We start from the raw sequence: 15228 nt of genomic DNA on the forward strand, positions 1-15228 counted from the left end.
ATCTTTTTTCTTCCAGAGAGCTGCAAGGCACTTCATTTATGGATTTCTCTTTCGAAGTATCCAAACAGACTTCTGATATAAGCAATATTTTAAAATTCTTCTGCCCTTTAACTTTGCCAAAATAACTCTTTTTATGAGAATTTTGACATCTTTCAGATCAGACAAGAAAGGAAAGTTGTATTTCAATTTGGAAAGAAATAATCAAAATTGTGTGTTTGATGGGATATACCAGGGAATGTGGTTTTAAAGCGCAGTAGTATCATATTTCAGAAATGCATGCCTTTGGCCTGTTTACACTTCCATTTCAAAGGTGTTGTAAAAAAGAGGATTACGTTCTTATATAGCTGTCTTTGTGGCATTCCTCATTTCATTGATTTGTTTATGCAACTGTGCACATTTTAAATTGCTGATATACTTAAATGGCCTTATAGTTTTAAAAAGCTCTTTGTTAAATTCCCATCCTGTATTTATAATTCCTGGGGATAAATTGGTGATTTGAGACTAGTGTTCTGTTTGTGGATATTACTGCTTGAGGCAAGGAAATAATTGTTACTTAATCTACTAGTTGAAAGATATTAGTAGAGGCTAGAAGAAAATGATTACATGAAATTAAATATTTGTGCCTTTTTATACACGTAGGAAGAATAATGTACAAATCAAATAAAGATGTTTTAAAATTAAACAAATATACCTCTTTATAGAAATAAAGTGAATGCTTACTATGTAACTGGTACTATTATTGGAAAGATGTGCACACTTAAGCTTATATGATATGCTTGCGTACATGAGATAAAAAGTTGTATTCGGCCGGGCGCGGTGGCTCAAGCCTGTAATCCCAGCACTTTGGGAGGCCGAGACGGGCGGATCACGAGGTCAGGAGATTGAGACCATCCTGGTTCACACGGTGAAACCCCGTCTCTACTAAAAAATACAAAAAACTAGCCGGGCGAGGTGGCGGGCGCCTGTAGTCCCAGCTACTCGGGAGGCTGAGGCCGGAGAATGGCGTGAACCCGGGAGGCGGAGCTTGCAGTGAGCTGAGATCCGGCCACTGCACTCCAGCCTGGGCGACAGAGCTACACTCCACCTCAAAAAAAAAAAAAAAAGTTGTATTCTTCCTCGCTGATGAGTAAATAAATATTAAAATGAGGTGGTAATCAGGCTTGCCAGGGCCAGTGTTTATGACGTGAAATATTGTTTATTCATTGACATCAAGTATATATGGGAAGGATGCTGAAACATATGCATGTATCCATTTGTATATTGGTGATTCTTGTGCTACATTATTTTGATATAAAGGCTTTATATATAAAAATTCTTTATATAAAAATAGTGTAGAAGGAATCATAGTTCTTACTGCAAATGCTGAAAAATAGTTACCAATAATTCTACAATATTTTATCATGTAAGTTGGTCAGAAAAGTATATATTAATATAATGCAGACATACTTTGAAATTGCCAAAGTAATCAAAGTATATTTGCAACAGTTATATTCAAAATGGAACTATTTATATCCATCATTTAAAATAAATGCTTATTTCAGTGATATCAATTAGGTTATTTGATGAGTTATATTAGTTACATTATTAAAGTCTCATGTAAGTCTTTGTATTTACTCTATTTTCTGTGTTACTCAGTTTTAGAATAAAATAGAATTGTCAGTCAATAAGTAGCATAAAAATAAGATTCTTCAGTTTTCATCAATCTGTTGTATTTTATGAGTTTTATTATTTAAGTACGTCATGTATATAAGAATAAACAACAATATGTTACTGCTACTTTTAAAGATAGTAGTTATGACTGTTATCACGTGAAAGCATTCCACTATAAAGACATTCTAAATATAGATTGAAGTAGATGTTGTTTTGTAACACTGTGGTAAGCTCTAAAAACAAGCATATGCCATTAAAGAGCTTTTTAAATGGTAGAGAAAGTAAAATGAACAAAGGAACACAACTTGAGGACAATTACAGAGCACATATTATATGTATTTTTTTATCAGAATGAAAATAAATAAGAATATTAACTGTAGCTGTTTTTTAAAGAAATTAACCAAATAGTGCATTACTTAGAAAAGAATTCGTTTACAAATTAATATAATTATAAATGTATAAAATTTTAATATAACCCCTAGAAAGTGGATATTGCAAATGAATGTGATTTGCAGCTCTACCATTCACTAAGTTGTCATTTAATTTTTCTGATTTTAGTTTCCTTATTAGTAAAGTAAGTTTGTTTGGATTAAGTATGTTTGTATGAAAAGTGTGTGACTCAATGTAATACATACAGCAACATAGAAAAGATATTTACATAAAGATATTAAAGCCAAAAGCCATATAAAGAGAGGCAAAGATAAATCTGGTGGGAAGCAAGGATAATATGCTTAACTGTGTATAAGCACTGATTTCACTTGAGCTTCTTGGCAGCTTATGTGGAAAAAAAAAACTTGATATACCTGGTAATTTTTATTTTATTATAGAAAGGAATATTTTAGTTCTTTAATCAAAAAACTTTTGAGACAAAATAGTAGGAGGGACTTATCAAGGTGTCATTAATACCCCAAACGATTCTGTGCACATACCTAGTTACAATATGTAAGGATATTTACTGGCATTACAGTGTCTCTAGTGACTGTTCTACAAAAGTTGCCCAGATGTTTTCCATGTGATTGTTTCTTGTACTAATCTTCAACAGAATCTGGGAAATAATACTGAGAACATTACAGAAGGTTGTTATATTTGGGTAGTATATCCCAAGTGTGTTGTTTTTTGGTGGCTAAACTTGCTTAAAGGATTCGGTTTAAAAATTTGAAAAAGTTTTGACTTGAATATATTTCCTAGTTCATTTTAAAACCAGAATACAATTCTGGTTTCCATTCATTGTACTTTGTCCTTTTCTCTCTGTTGTGTGATATATCAAGTTGTATTTCTTGAGACCAAAAACCATGTTTATCTTTGATTTTTGAGCCCAGTATCAGTTTGATGGAAACCTGACTAGCATGAAAGTGAGTATTTTAAAATACCACTTTAGTTGTGGTACACAAATCTGTACATATGTTAGAATTGCTTAGAACCATGCATGGCCATACACATACACTAATGCATGTAAAAACTGATGAAATATGAATAAGGTCCAACATTGTACCAATGTCAGTGTCCTGGTTGTGCTATTGCTTAGTAGAGTTATGCAGTGTTACCATTAGAAGCTGGATAAAAGATATGTGAGACCTTTTTGTGTGTTTTTTTCTTTTTTTTTTAGTAACTTCTTGTGAGCCTCTAATTACTTCTAAATAAAAAGTTTTAAAACCTCACCTATCCAGAAAGCCTATATATTCTCTTCTCTATGGGAAATGACCTTGTTGTTTCAGCAGTACCTGAGGTAGAAGGTGGGGGCAGCAGGTATATATACACATACACACAAAAATTTAAAGCGTAGCTCACAGCAATAATTTTAATGAGTTTGTGCAATTAATGTGAAAGACAAAATTCCCTGTAATTTTTTCTCCCTCCAAATTGGATTTTTATGGAAAAAAAATCAACAAAAACCTAACAGCCCTAAAATAAGATTTAGGGAGTAGGAATTCATATTTTTTGGGTTAGGACCCAGGGACAAAAGCAGAGTAAATTTCTTAGAAGGGGAATAACTGATAGGGAAATAATATAGACCAAAAAAGTGAAATTATGAACTCAAGTAAACAAGTTGGTGTTAAAATGAGAAAGGACATTTCTGCCATAGAGAAAAAAGAAGATAAATGAAAGTATTAAAAAAAACCTTAATTAGTAAAGAGGGCACTCAAAGGTGTTTCTGGGTATAGTTCTGTCTTCCCAGTAAGGTGGACGTCAAGCTTATCTGTTAATAAAAGTCAACACCAGAATGTTGGTAGGAAGTGTGTGGTTTTGGGGGAAAGTTGAGAGTTGGGGCTGTGGAACATGTAAATCATGAAGATATGATTTTTTAAAATAGCCAAATAGTAATACAGGTGTGCTATGGTAGAGATCTTGATTGTGCATCCATTAATGTATAGTGTGCACTTAAAATGTCTGTAGGCTAAGGAATCATTTTGACTTTATATGTGGACAGGAAGGAGCCTCTGAAAGTAACTTGAAGAAATTGATATTTTCAGTTTTGTAGCATCATATAGTCTAGTTGGAATGGACAGAGATGTGAGGCAGAGATTTCAGGAAGCCGTTATAGGAGGCCAAGTGTGGTGTGGTAAATAGTGACTGCGGCAGAGAGAACAGAATTATAATGTGGAGTGACAGTACTCAGATAGTTTATTATCAGTTTGGCTGGTTCTTACATAGCACTGTACCAGGTTTAAGCAATGTTAAGTACTCTATCTCTTCAGATAGTTTACTCTTTGAGAAACTATGATCTTTCCATTTTTGTACTTGGTATTAAATTTAAATCCCTCTTTTATTAAATAGTATTCAGAAATGCAAGATTCTATAAAGTTTACCTTAAAAATTGTAGGGCAAAGAACACGTATTACTGCTTTTTTTCCCCATGCTTATTACTTTCCAACTACTATTTTATAAAAAGCTAATGTCTTAGGGAAGACATGAAATAGTAATTTCTGAGTCATTGTTCTTAATTTTATAGATACGAAAATAGAAGCAACCTGTGAGAGAGTATTGCATATACCAAAAATATTAGATGATTTTTCTTGGATTCAGTAAGAAGTCATATATGATTGCCTTCCCCTGCCCCACCTCACCCCCATTCTCTGAGTCAGAAGGCTGAATGGCTTTAGAATTTTCCTTTCCTCATTAACAGGACTTAGGTAGGGTGGGAAAAGTCTAATTATAGAGGCCTATTTGGGGGTTTAAAAACATTTTTGGTCTAGATCTGTTTTTTCTCCTTACCTTTACCACTCTCATTTCACCTATTAAAATTTAGATATGTGGAACGTAAGATTTCCAGTTTGCACTGCTCTTTTTAATAGGGTTTTGTTTAAATTTTTTTAATTTTCTTATTTGTAACCAAGTTGAAGTACTGAGAACTTTCTCAACTTTTGATCAACGTTTTCCTTGCTACAAGTAGGGTTCATTTTCCTTGGTGGTGAGGAAATATGAAAAATAAATGCTAGTAAAAGTGAATAATTCAGGGCCAGGTATAGTGGCTCGCACTTGTAATCCCATCATTTTGGGAGGCCAAGGCAGGTGGATCATTTGAGATCAGGAGTTCAAGACCAGTCCAGTCAACATGGTGAAACCCCATCTCTTATTTAAAAAGAAAAAAACTAGCCAGGCATGATGGCATATACCTGTAATTCCAGCTTTGGGAGGCTGGGGCATGAGAATTGCTTGAACCCAGGAGGCAGTGATTTGAGATCACAGCATTGTACTCCAGCCTAGGTGACTGAGTAAGACTGTCTCAAAAAAAAAAAAAAAAAGTGAATAATTTACATTTTTCCTGCTGAGTAAAATGTTTTTACCCTTTGAGAAACTATGCTGTCGTCAGTTCAGATTAAATTGTATATCATAACTATATATACATTTTACATTTGCTCACACACACGTATATATAGTCTAGCATAATTTAAGTATGAAGTCGTTTGGTACAAAAACAGCTTTTATATTTACAATATTTATAAAAGCTTTTGATCTTGAACAATTGGAGTAATAAATTGGAACAATAAATTACATACATTATTATCTAAATGCTATGTAAAATTCACTTTCGGTAATTTTTGGAAATAGTTGAATTAAATGACTTTATGATTTGTTTATAAACTAAAGATATTCAGCCTTTTGCTAATAAAATGATACAGAAATAGAAAAATATAGGAAGTAAGGAAAGCTTTAGCCATTTCTTTAGGAAATGTATTGCCATTTATGAATCCTTTATTAGATAAAGGGTTTTTGAAAAAGTAGAATTATTGAACAATTTAAACTGATGTGAGAAATCTGTTGGACTACAGAAATTAATACTAGTATCAGCAGGCACACCAAAAACTGTGTCCATCAAATGCTGGGCCATAACCTCATTTTATGCTGTATCCTTGGTACTAGTGCTTTGGGAAATGAAAGATTTAATTCATTTTCTTTTCCTGATCTGGCATTACAAGTGTAAATGTATATACACCTTGAAATTTTCCCACCTAAATGCAGGTTTTTAAACCTGAATATAATATCAGAAAATTGCAAGTTGCATGCTTCTCTTCTGATATGTGTGCACTTAACAGTCATGGTGGCTTTTTCTTCATGACTCACTTTTGTAATTTTACTTATGTAATATGTTATAGCTTTTGCTTTTATATCTAGTCTTTCAGGGATTTTGCCTGAATCTGGAAGGTGAATAAATTGTGTTTTGAGTTTTAGAAATTATATTGGTGAGCTTTTTTATTTGAATGCTGAAAACATTCAATTATATCTAAGGTACGTAATGGAAATTCACTGTTGGCAAAATTATAGGGGGAAATGTAAGCATTAGAATTTAATTTTCTTTCCTAGTAGACTTCATAAATACGTTTTAACTTTGTCTTGAAAAACATCGTGGGGTCTGGATGTGGTGGCTGACAGCTGTGATCCTAACATTTTCGGAGGCTGAGATGAGAGGATCACTTGAGCCCAGGAGTGCAAGATTAGCCTGGACAACATAGCAAGATCCCATCTCTACAAAAAATAAATTTAGCTGTGCATAGTGGAGCACTTCTGTAGTCCTGCTACTCAGGAGGCTGAGGTAGGATGACATGAGCCTGGGAGTTCAAAGCCACAGGGAGACATGATTGTGCTACCACACTCCATCCTGGGTGACAGAGCAAGACCTTGTCTGAAAACAACAACAAACACAATGTAGGTATGTCTATTACTGTTTCCCTACTCCAGGAACTTGGCAAAATTAAAAGCAGTATATTTAATAGGAATGGAAAAAAAGTCTTCATAGTCATGCAGATCAGAATGGCCACTATTTCAGACTTAGAAAAATACGTTGCTGCTCATGATTTACATCACTGGCTTTTAATCTCTTTGAGTGTGAAAACTTCCTTTTTAACACCACAAATTATCGTTCTCCCCCTTTGAGGATGTAGGTCACATATTTTATAGTAATGACTGTACTTACAAATGTATGTACTGAGAAGATATGAAATAATGAGTAAATGCCAGGAAATTCTCTGTGTCTTTGTATTCTTTGGTGTGTACGTACAACGATTTAATCCACAAATATTGATTGAACAAACTCTGTTTAGGGGACACTGCCTGTGATGGGGATTATGGGGGGAAATATGAGTAAGACGTCTCTATCCTTGTGAGGCTTTCACAGGAGGAGGTAGATAATAAACAAATACTACAGAAAATATATTTATAGATCGTGATGATTGACATCAAGGGAATACAAAAGGTGATGTATAATAATGGAGTGTATTTGAGTGTGAAGAAAGTTCTCTCTGTGGATGTTAATTAAGCTGAGGTCTGGAAAATGAGAATGAGCTAGCTAAGAGAACAGGAAGAATATTCCTTATAGAAGTGTAGTAATTGAGTTAAGTGTGGTGGCTCACATCTGTAATCCCAGAACTTTGGGACTCCAAGGCTCAAGGGTTGCATGAGGCCAGGAGTTTGAGACCAGCCTGGCCAACACAGCGAGACTCTGTCTCTACAAAATAAAAAATGAGCCTTTATGGTGGCACGTGTCTGTAATCCCAGCTAGTCTGGAGGCTGAGGTGGGAGGATCACTTGAGCCCAGGAGTTCTAGGCTGCAGTGAGCCATCACACCACTGCACTCCAGCCTAGATAACAGTGAGACCCTCTCTCAAAAAAAAAAAAGTGTAGTAATTGTAAAGCCCTGAGAGGGGAAGGGATTTGGTAGAAATTCAGAAAGGAAACCAGGGTATGTGAGATACTATGAACAGGGAGTTTTGTGTGATAAAGTTCAAGAAACAAAAGTGTAGATGATAGAAAACCTTGTGAATCATCTTAGAAGTAGTGAGAAGTTGTTGAAGGCAAGAAGTGACATGACCTGATTGGGATTTTAAAAACATCACTGTTGGAGCTGCATGGAAAAGGAGTTGAGAAGGATGGAAATTAAGAGTTAAGAAGGGAAGCATTGAGACTAATTGAAAGACTTTTGTAATTGTCCAGGAACAACATAATGGTAACTTGGATTAAGTTATGGTAGTGTGGAAAGAGGAGGAACTTGGAAAGTGTTTAGAGTGATGGATTGGATTGGGAATATGAGAAAGGGAGAAATCAAGAGTGATTTTTAGGACTTGAGTACCTGGACAAGAGATGGGGCAATTTGCCGATGTAGGAAAGAACAGAGGTGGTTTTTTGTTTCTGGGTTTTTTAGTTATTGCTGCTTTTTATTTTGTTTTGCTGCAGGCATTATTAAGTCTGAGATTCTTCGCAGAGGCACAAGAAGAAATGGCACATAGGCAATTTCAATATCTTTATATTCTTTTACATTTGGGGAATAAACATTCAAAAAGTTAAAGTAATCTCCTGCATTTAGCAAAATGTTAACTGTTTCTTAGATAGAATATGTAGATTCAAGGGAACCAAGAGAAATTAGAAAGCTTTAGTGAATAAAGCTACCTTGAAGTCATAGTTTTTTTTACGTAGGAGGGAATTTAAAAGTCATCTTAGCCACTCCTGCCAAATTTTATAGATAAAAAACTGAGACCTGAAAATTCAAGTGACTTTTCAGAATCCACAGTTAAATTGGTGATAGTGTTGATCTAAAAACCAGGTGTCAGGTTCATTGTTTCTGTAAATATATCTGAGGAAGTTATCACTGTCGAATACATAAATGCACTGTCATTAAATACATTTATGCTTCAATGTGAATAATTCTGAGCATGCGGGTTTTGGAATATGTTTTAAGGATTTTACTAAAAGCTGTTCTTAAGCCAACATTTTGTTTAATTTGTTTAAAGATCACAAAAATAAAAGTAACCTAATTGAAAGAACATAGAGTAGAACCAAGTGATGGAGGAAAAACTTTTTACATTTTTCCAAGTATAAAAGCTTTATTTAAAAAAAAATATATATATATATATATGATGTGAGGGCTGGGTGTAGTGACTCACGCCTGTGATCCCAGCATTTTGGGGAGGCCAAGGCTGGAGGATCACTTGAGGACAGGAGTTTGAGACCCACCAGAGCAACATAAGGAGATCCCATCTCTACAAAAAAGTAAAAGAATTAGCCTGGCGTGGTGGCACACACCTGTAGTCCCAGCTACTCCAGAGGCTGAGACTTGAGCCCAGAACGTCAAGGCTGCAGTGAACTCTGATCAGGCCACTGCATTCCAGCCTGAGTGACAGAGCAAGACCCTGTCTCAAAAAATAAAATAATACTGTCCTAATTGTTCTGAATAAATTTGCTCTTTCCTGTGATAGTGTTATAAGGAATTTATACACATCTAATATTTTTTAAAATGTAATTTTATCACTTTTGTTCAATTTTTCTGATTGTTAATATGCCCTTTTAAATATATCTAATTTATTGGCACAGCAAAGTAAGCTTTTCAATTTAGTAGCTCTCTAACAAAATATTTTCTCATTCTGTGCTTTAAGTGAAATAGAACGGGGATGAAAGTGGCAAAACCATATAAACATGTCCATGAGCAGCAAAAAAGTCTTTAGTGACCTGAGAAACCTTAACATAAACAGTAAGAAGCAAATAATAGGACAGAAACGAACAGATTCTTTACTCAGAATGTTTGTCATTTGAAGTGAATATTAAGTGATTGTTCTTTCTCTCTCTTTTTTCAACATAATATGAGTCAGTTAATAAGTATGTAATATGTATGCAGTATGGTTTAGCTAATATATATGTGGTATGGTTTAGATTTAGCTCACCCAAATCTCATATTGAATTCCCCCATATTGTGGGAGGGACCCAGTGGGAGGTAATTGAATCATGGGGGCAGATCTTTCCCATGCTGTTCTCGTGATAGTAAGTCTCATGAGATCTGATGGTTATTATAAGGGGGAGTTTTTGCACACAAGCTCTCTTTGCCTGCTGCCATCCATGTAAGACATGACTTGCTTCTCCTTGCCTTTGAAGCCATGATTGTGAGGCTTCCCCAGCCACATGGAACTGTAAGTCCAATTACACCTCTTTCTTTTGTAAACTGCCCAGTCTTGGGTATGTCTGTATCAGCAGTGTGAAAAAAAAACTAATACAATAAATTGGTACTGGGAGTGGGGCGCTGCGGAAAAGATACCCGAAAATGTGGAAGTGACTTTGGAACTGGGTAACAGGCAGAGGTTGGAGCAGTTTGGAGGGCTCAGAAGAAGACAGGAAAATGTAGGCAAGTTTGGAACCCTACAGACTTGAATGACTTTGCCCAAAATGCTGATAGTGATATGGACAATAAAGTGCAGGCTGAGGTGGTCTCAGATGGAAATGAAAAACTTGTTGGAAACTAGAGCAAAGGTGATTCTTGTTATGTTTTAGCAAAGAGACTGGCAGCATTTTGCCCCTGCCCTAGAGATATGTGGAACTTTGAACTTGAGAGACGATTTAGGGTATCTGGCGGAAGAAATTTCTAAGCAGCAAAGCATTCAAGAGATGACTTAGGTACTGTTAAAAGCATTCAGTTTTTAAAGGAAAGCAGCATAAAAGTTTGAAAATATGCAGCCCGACTATGTGACAGAAAAGAAAATTTCCATTTTTCTGAGGAGAATTTCAAGCCAGCTGCAGAAATCTGCTTAAGGAAGGAGGAACAGAATGTTAATCCCCAAGACAATGGGGAAAATGTCTCCAGGTCATGTCAGAGGTCTTCACAGCAGCCCCTCCCATCACAGGCCTGGAGGCCTAGGAAGAAAAGATGGTTTTGTGGGCCAGGCCTAGAGCCTGCCTGCTCTGTGCAGCCTAGGGACTTGGTACTCTGCATTCCAGCCACTCCAGCCATAGCGAGCAGGGGCCAAGGTACAGCTCAGGCTGCGGTTTCAGAGGGTGGAAGCCCCAAGCCTTGGCAGGTTCTACGTGGTGTTGAGTGCACAGAAGTCAAGAATTGAGTTTGGGAACCTCCACCTAGATTGCAGGAAATGTACGGAAACACCTGGTTAGCCAGGCAGAAGTTTGCTTCAGGGGTGGGACCCTCATGGAGAACCTCTGCTAAGGCAGTGCAGAAAGGAAATGTGGGATTGGACCCCCACACAGAGTCCCTACTGGGGCATCACTATTGGTAGATCCATTGATGGCTTGCACCATGCACCTGGAAAAGCCGCAGACACTCAACGCCAGCCCATGAAAGCAACCAGGATGGGGGCTATACCCTGCAAACCAGAGGGCAGAGCTGCCCAAGACCATGGGAACCCACCTCTTGCATCAGCATGACTTGGACATGAGACATGGAGTCAAAAGAGGTCATTTTGGAGCTTTAAGATTTGACCACCCTGCTGGATTTCAGACTTGCATGTGGCCTGTAACTCCTTTGTTTTGGCCAATGTGTCCCATTTGGAATGGCTGTATTTATCCAATGCCTATAGCCCCATTGTATCTAGGAAGTAACTAACTTGCTTTTGATTTTACAGGCTCATAGGCAGAAGGGATTTCCCTTGTCTCACATGAGACTTTGGACTGTGGACTTTTGAGTTAATGCTGAAATGAGTTAAAACTCTGGGGGAGTGTTGGGAAGGAATGATTGGTTTTGAAATGTGAGGACATGAGATTTGGGAGGGGCCGGGGTGGAATGATATGATTTGGCTATGTCCCCACCCAAATCTCATCTTTAATTCCCATGTGTTGTGGGAGGGACCCAGTGGGAGGTACTTGAATCATGGGGGCAGGTCTTTCCTGTGCTGTTCTCATGATAGTAAGTCTCACGAGATCTGATAGTTACCATAAGGGGGAGTTTTCCTGCACAAGCTCTCTTTGCCTGCTGCCATCCATGTAAGATGTGACTTGCTCCTCGTTGCCTTCTGCCATGATTGTGAGGCTTCCCCAGCTATGTGGAACTATAAGAACAATTAAACCTCTTCTTTTTGTAAATTGCCCAATCTTGGGTATGTCTTTATCAGCAGCATGAAAACAAACTAACACTGTATGTATCACCTAATCTTGATTAATTGAGATCCATATTATGCACTGCTTTATAATGAGAAAGGAATGGAGCTATGCCAGATTGTTGTGAGTTGGTATGTATTTCAGGAAATCATAAATAAATGAGAATGATGACTTAAAGGTGACTTTATGTTAAAATTGATTGACTAACAACCAAGCCTCCAGGTAAAATATTTGATTTTTTATGAGTGAGATCAATTGCATTATTTTTACGTGAAGATCTATATTTAACAATCCTTATTTCTTTTAGCCTTGAACTTTTTTCATCATTTTATGATTTGTATGATTATGTTATTGTTAAATTAATTAGAAAAGTTACACATTTAAAATTTGTTTCATAGAATGGGATCGATTCTTTTCTGTAGCTCTGTTGATTTCAGAGAAGGAGAAGCCCTGTGTTTACCTATATAAATCAGAAAGTTCCACTTCAGTTTGATATGCATGTACTGAAGTCCTCTTGTACACTCAGGTATACACTTATTCTTTTAAGAATTTTTCATTTTTACAGTGTATTAGTCTGTTTCACGTGCTAATCAAGACATACCTAAGTCTGGGTAATTCATAAAGAAAAAGAACTTTAATGGACTCACAGTTTCACGTGACTGGGAAGGTCTCACAATCATGGTGAAAGGTGAAGTAGGACTAAAAGCGTGTCTCATATGGCGGCAGGCAAGAGAGCTTGTGCAGGGGAACTGCCCTTTATAAAACCATCTGATTTCGTGAGACTTATTCACTGTCACAAGAACAGCACAGGAAAAACAAGCCCCCATGATTCAATTACCTCCCACTGGGTCCCTCCCATGACACGTGGGGATTATGGGAGCTATAATTCAAGATGAGATTTGGGTGGGGACACAGCCAGACCGTATCATACAGTATATGAAAACTTCTTAAATATAATTTTTCAGTGGTACATCATTCTTTTAATGCTTAATAACCATATACTCTCAAATACACACTTACAGTATGATCTAGCTGTTTTATTCCTAGATACTTGCCCAAAGACTTATACATGAATGTTCAATGCAGCATTATTCACAGTAGCCTAAAACTAGAAACAACCCAATGTCAATCGGTATATTTGAGTGAATAAAAGATACAGTGGTTTATCCAAACAATGGAATACTATTTAGCAATGAAAAAATACTTATATACGTGATGACATGGATGAATCTCAAAATCATTAGATTGAGTGAAAATAGACACGTAAAAGAATACTTACAGCATGAAGTCATTTCTATAAAATGCAGACTAATCTATACTGACAGAAAGCAGTGGTTACCTGGGACCAGAGGTGGAGGGAAAGATGGGTTATGAAAGGACTTGAGGGTTCTTTTGATTGTGATGAAAATGCTTAGTATGTTGATTGTGGTGTTGGTTCCTAAGGTATATAGAGCTGTCAGCACTCAACAGTTACACACTTTATGTAGTTTATTTTACCTACATTTTTCCTCAGTAGAGCTAATAAGGAAGGGAATCTAATTAGAATCTAAACAAAAAGGTGCACAATTTTTGTTTCTTTTTACATATATGTTAAATTGCAATAAGGGCTTGAAAGACATTCTGGAAAGCATGGCTATGAATCTCTTTCTGACTCCTCCAGGTAAAAGTTATTTCCTTATTTGTGCTTCCATTTTACTCTGAATACTTAATTGTGTTTACTACTTAAATTATATGTTTCCCTCACACTTCCCTCTTTTTCCTGTCACCCAGATAAAACTGAAATGTCTATCTTTGTATTGTCAGGACCTAGTTCAATGTGTGCAACATAGTAAGCATTCAGAAAAGTGATAGGGAGAGAATGCTAATTTGGTTGCAGATTTTGAGATATATTGATGAAACTGACTATGTAATACATTTCATTAATCAGTATTTAAAATAAGAAATTTTACTCCTATTAAACAGGATTTAACTTAGATTACAAGTAAACTAGAGAAAAATGTGTTAATTTTACCATGTAAATCTACCTGTTGTGGATTCATTATTTATAGATATTAGGTGAATGTATTCATGTTTATTATGAACATTTTATTCCTGTGCAGTTTTATATAAACCCCCTTTCTCCTTTTTTCTCCATTCATTCCTCCAGAAGAGGTATAGTCTCTTCTCTGTGCTTCTATAACACACCGTAAAAATTGTTTTAGAGCTTTTTTTTTTTTTTTTAACGGAGTCTTGCTCTGTCACCCTGGCTGGAGATGGCGCGATCTCGGCTCCCATCTCACTGCAACTTCCACCTCCTGGGTTCAAGCGATTCTCCTCCCTCAGCCTCCCAAGTAGCTGGGACTACAGGCGCATGCCACCATGCCCGTCTAATTTTTGTAGTTTTAGTAGAGATGGGGTTTTGCCATGTTGGCCAGACTGGTCTCAAACTTCAGACCTCAGGTGATCCACCTACCCCAGCCTCCCGAAGTGCTGGGATTACAGGAGTGAGCCGTCACACCCAGCCATATTGAAGCTTTTATTCTGTTTACTACTCTGTCTTCCTCATTGGAATAGAAACTCTTTGAAACAAGGTCTTATATTGCTGTTTGTGTCTACTGTACCTGACACAAAGGTTAAGTTAAAACTTAATAAGCATCTGTTCTGTCATTGTGAATGTGTGGATTTATCCCTAGTTTTATCAGTTTTGTTTTATATATTCTGAAGCTCTGTTTATAGGTATTTGTATATCATTTGGGATTGTTATACTTTTTTTTTATTTGAGACGGCGTCTCTCTGTGTCACACAGGCTGGAGTGTAGTAGCAGGATCTCGGCTCACTGCAAACTACATCTCCTGGGTTCAAGTGATTCTCCTGCCTCAGCCTCCTGAGTAGCTAGGATTACAGGCATGTACCACCATCCCCAGCTAATTTTTTTTTTTTTGTATTTTTAGTAGAGGCAAGGTATTACCATGTCAGGCCAGGCTGGTCTTGAACTCCTGACTTCAAATGATCCACCTGCCTCAGCCTCCCCAAATCCTGGGATTACAGGTGTAGGATTGTTGTATCTTCTTGTTGAATTAACCCTTTTGTTGTTTTATAATGTCCCTCTTTATCCCTGATAATACTGCTTATTTTTTATTTTTTATTTTTTTAGGTGGAGTCTTGCTCTGTTGCCCAGGCTGGAGTGCAGTGGTGCGATCTTGGCTCACTGCAACCTCCACCTCCCAGATTCAAGTGATTCTCATGCCTTAGCCTCCCAAGTAGCTGGGATTATAGACACACGCTACCATGCCT

At 36.8% G+C, this 15228-nt stretch overlaps 1 protein-coding gene across 7 annotated transcripts in view; it reads left to right on the top strand.

Annotated features, from left to right (window-relative positions):
- Nucleotides 1-15228, top strand: part of RAP1GDS1 (Rap1 GTPase-GDP dissociation stimulator 1) — a 172645-nt gene that overhangs the window by 82837 nt on the left and 74580 nt on the right. The gene's annotated exons all lie outside the window — the stretch shown is intronic.

This window comes from Chlorocebus sabaeus, chromosome 7, assembly GCF_047675955.1.
Source record: "Chlorocebus sabaeus isolate Y175 chromosome 7, mChlSab1.0.hap1, whole genome shotgun sequence".
Taxonomy (NCBI): domain Eukaryota; kingdom Metazoa; phylum Chordata; class Mammalia; order Primates; family Cercopithecidae; genus Chlorocebus; species Chlorocebus sabaeus.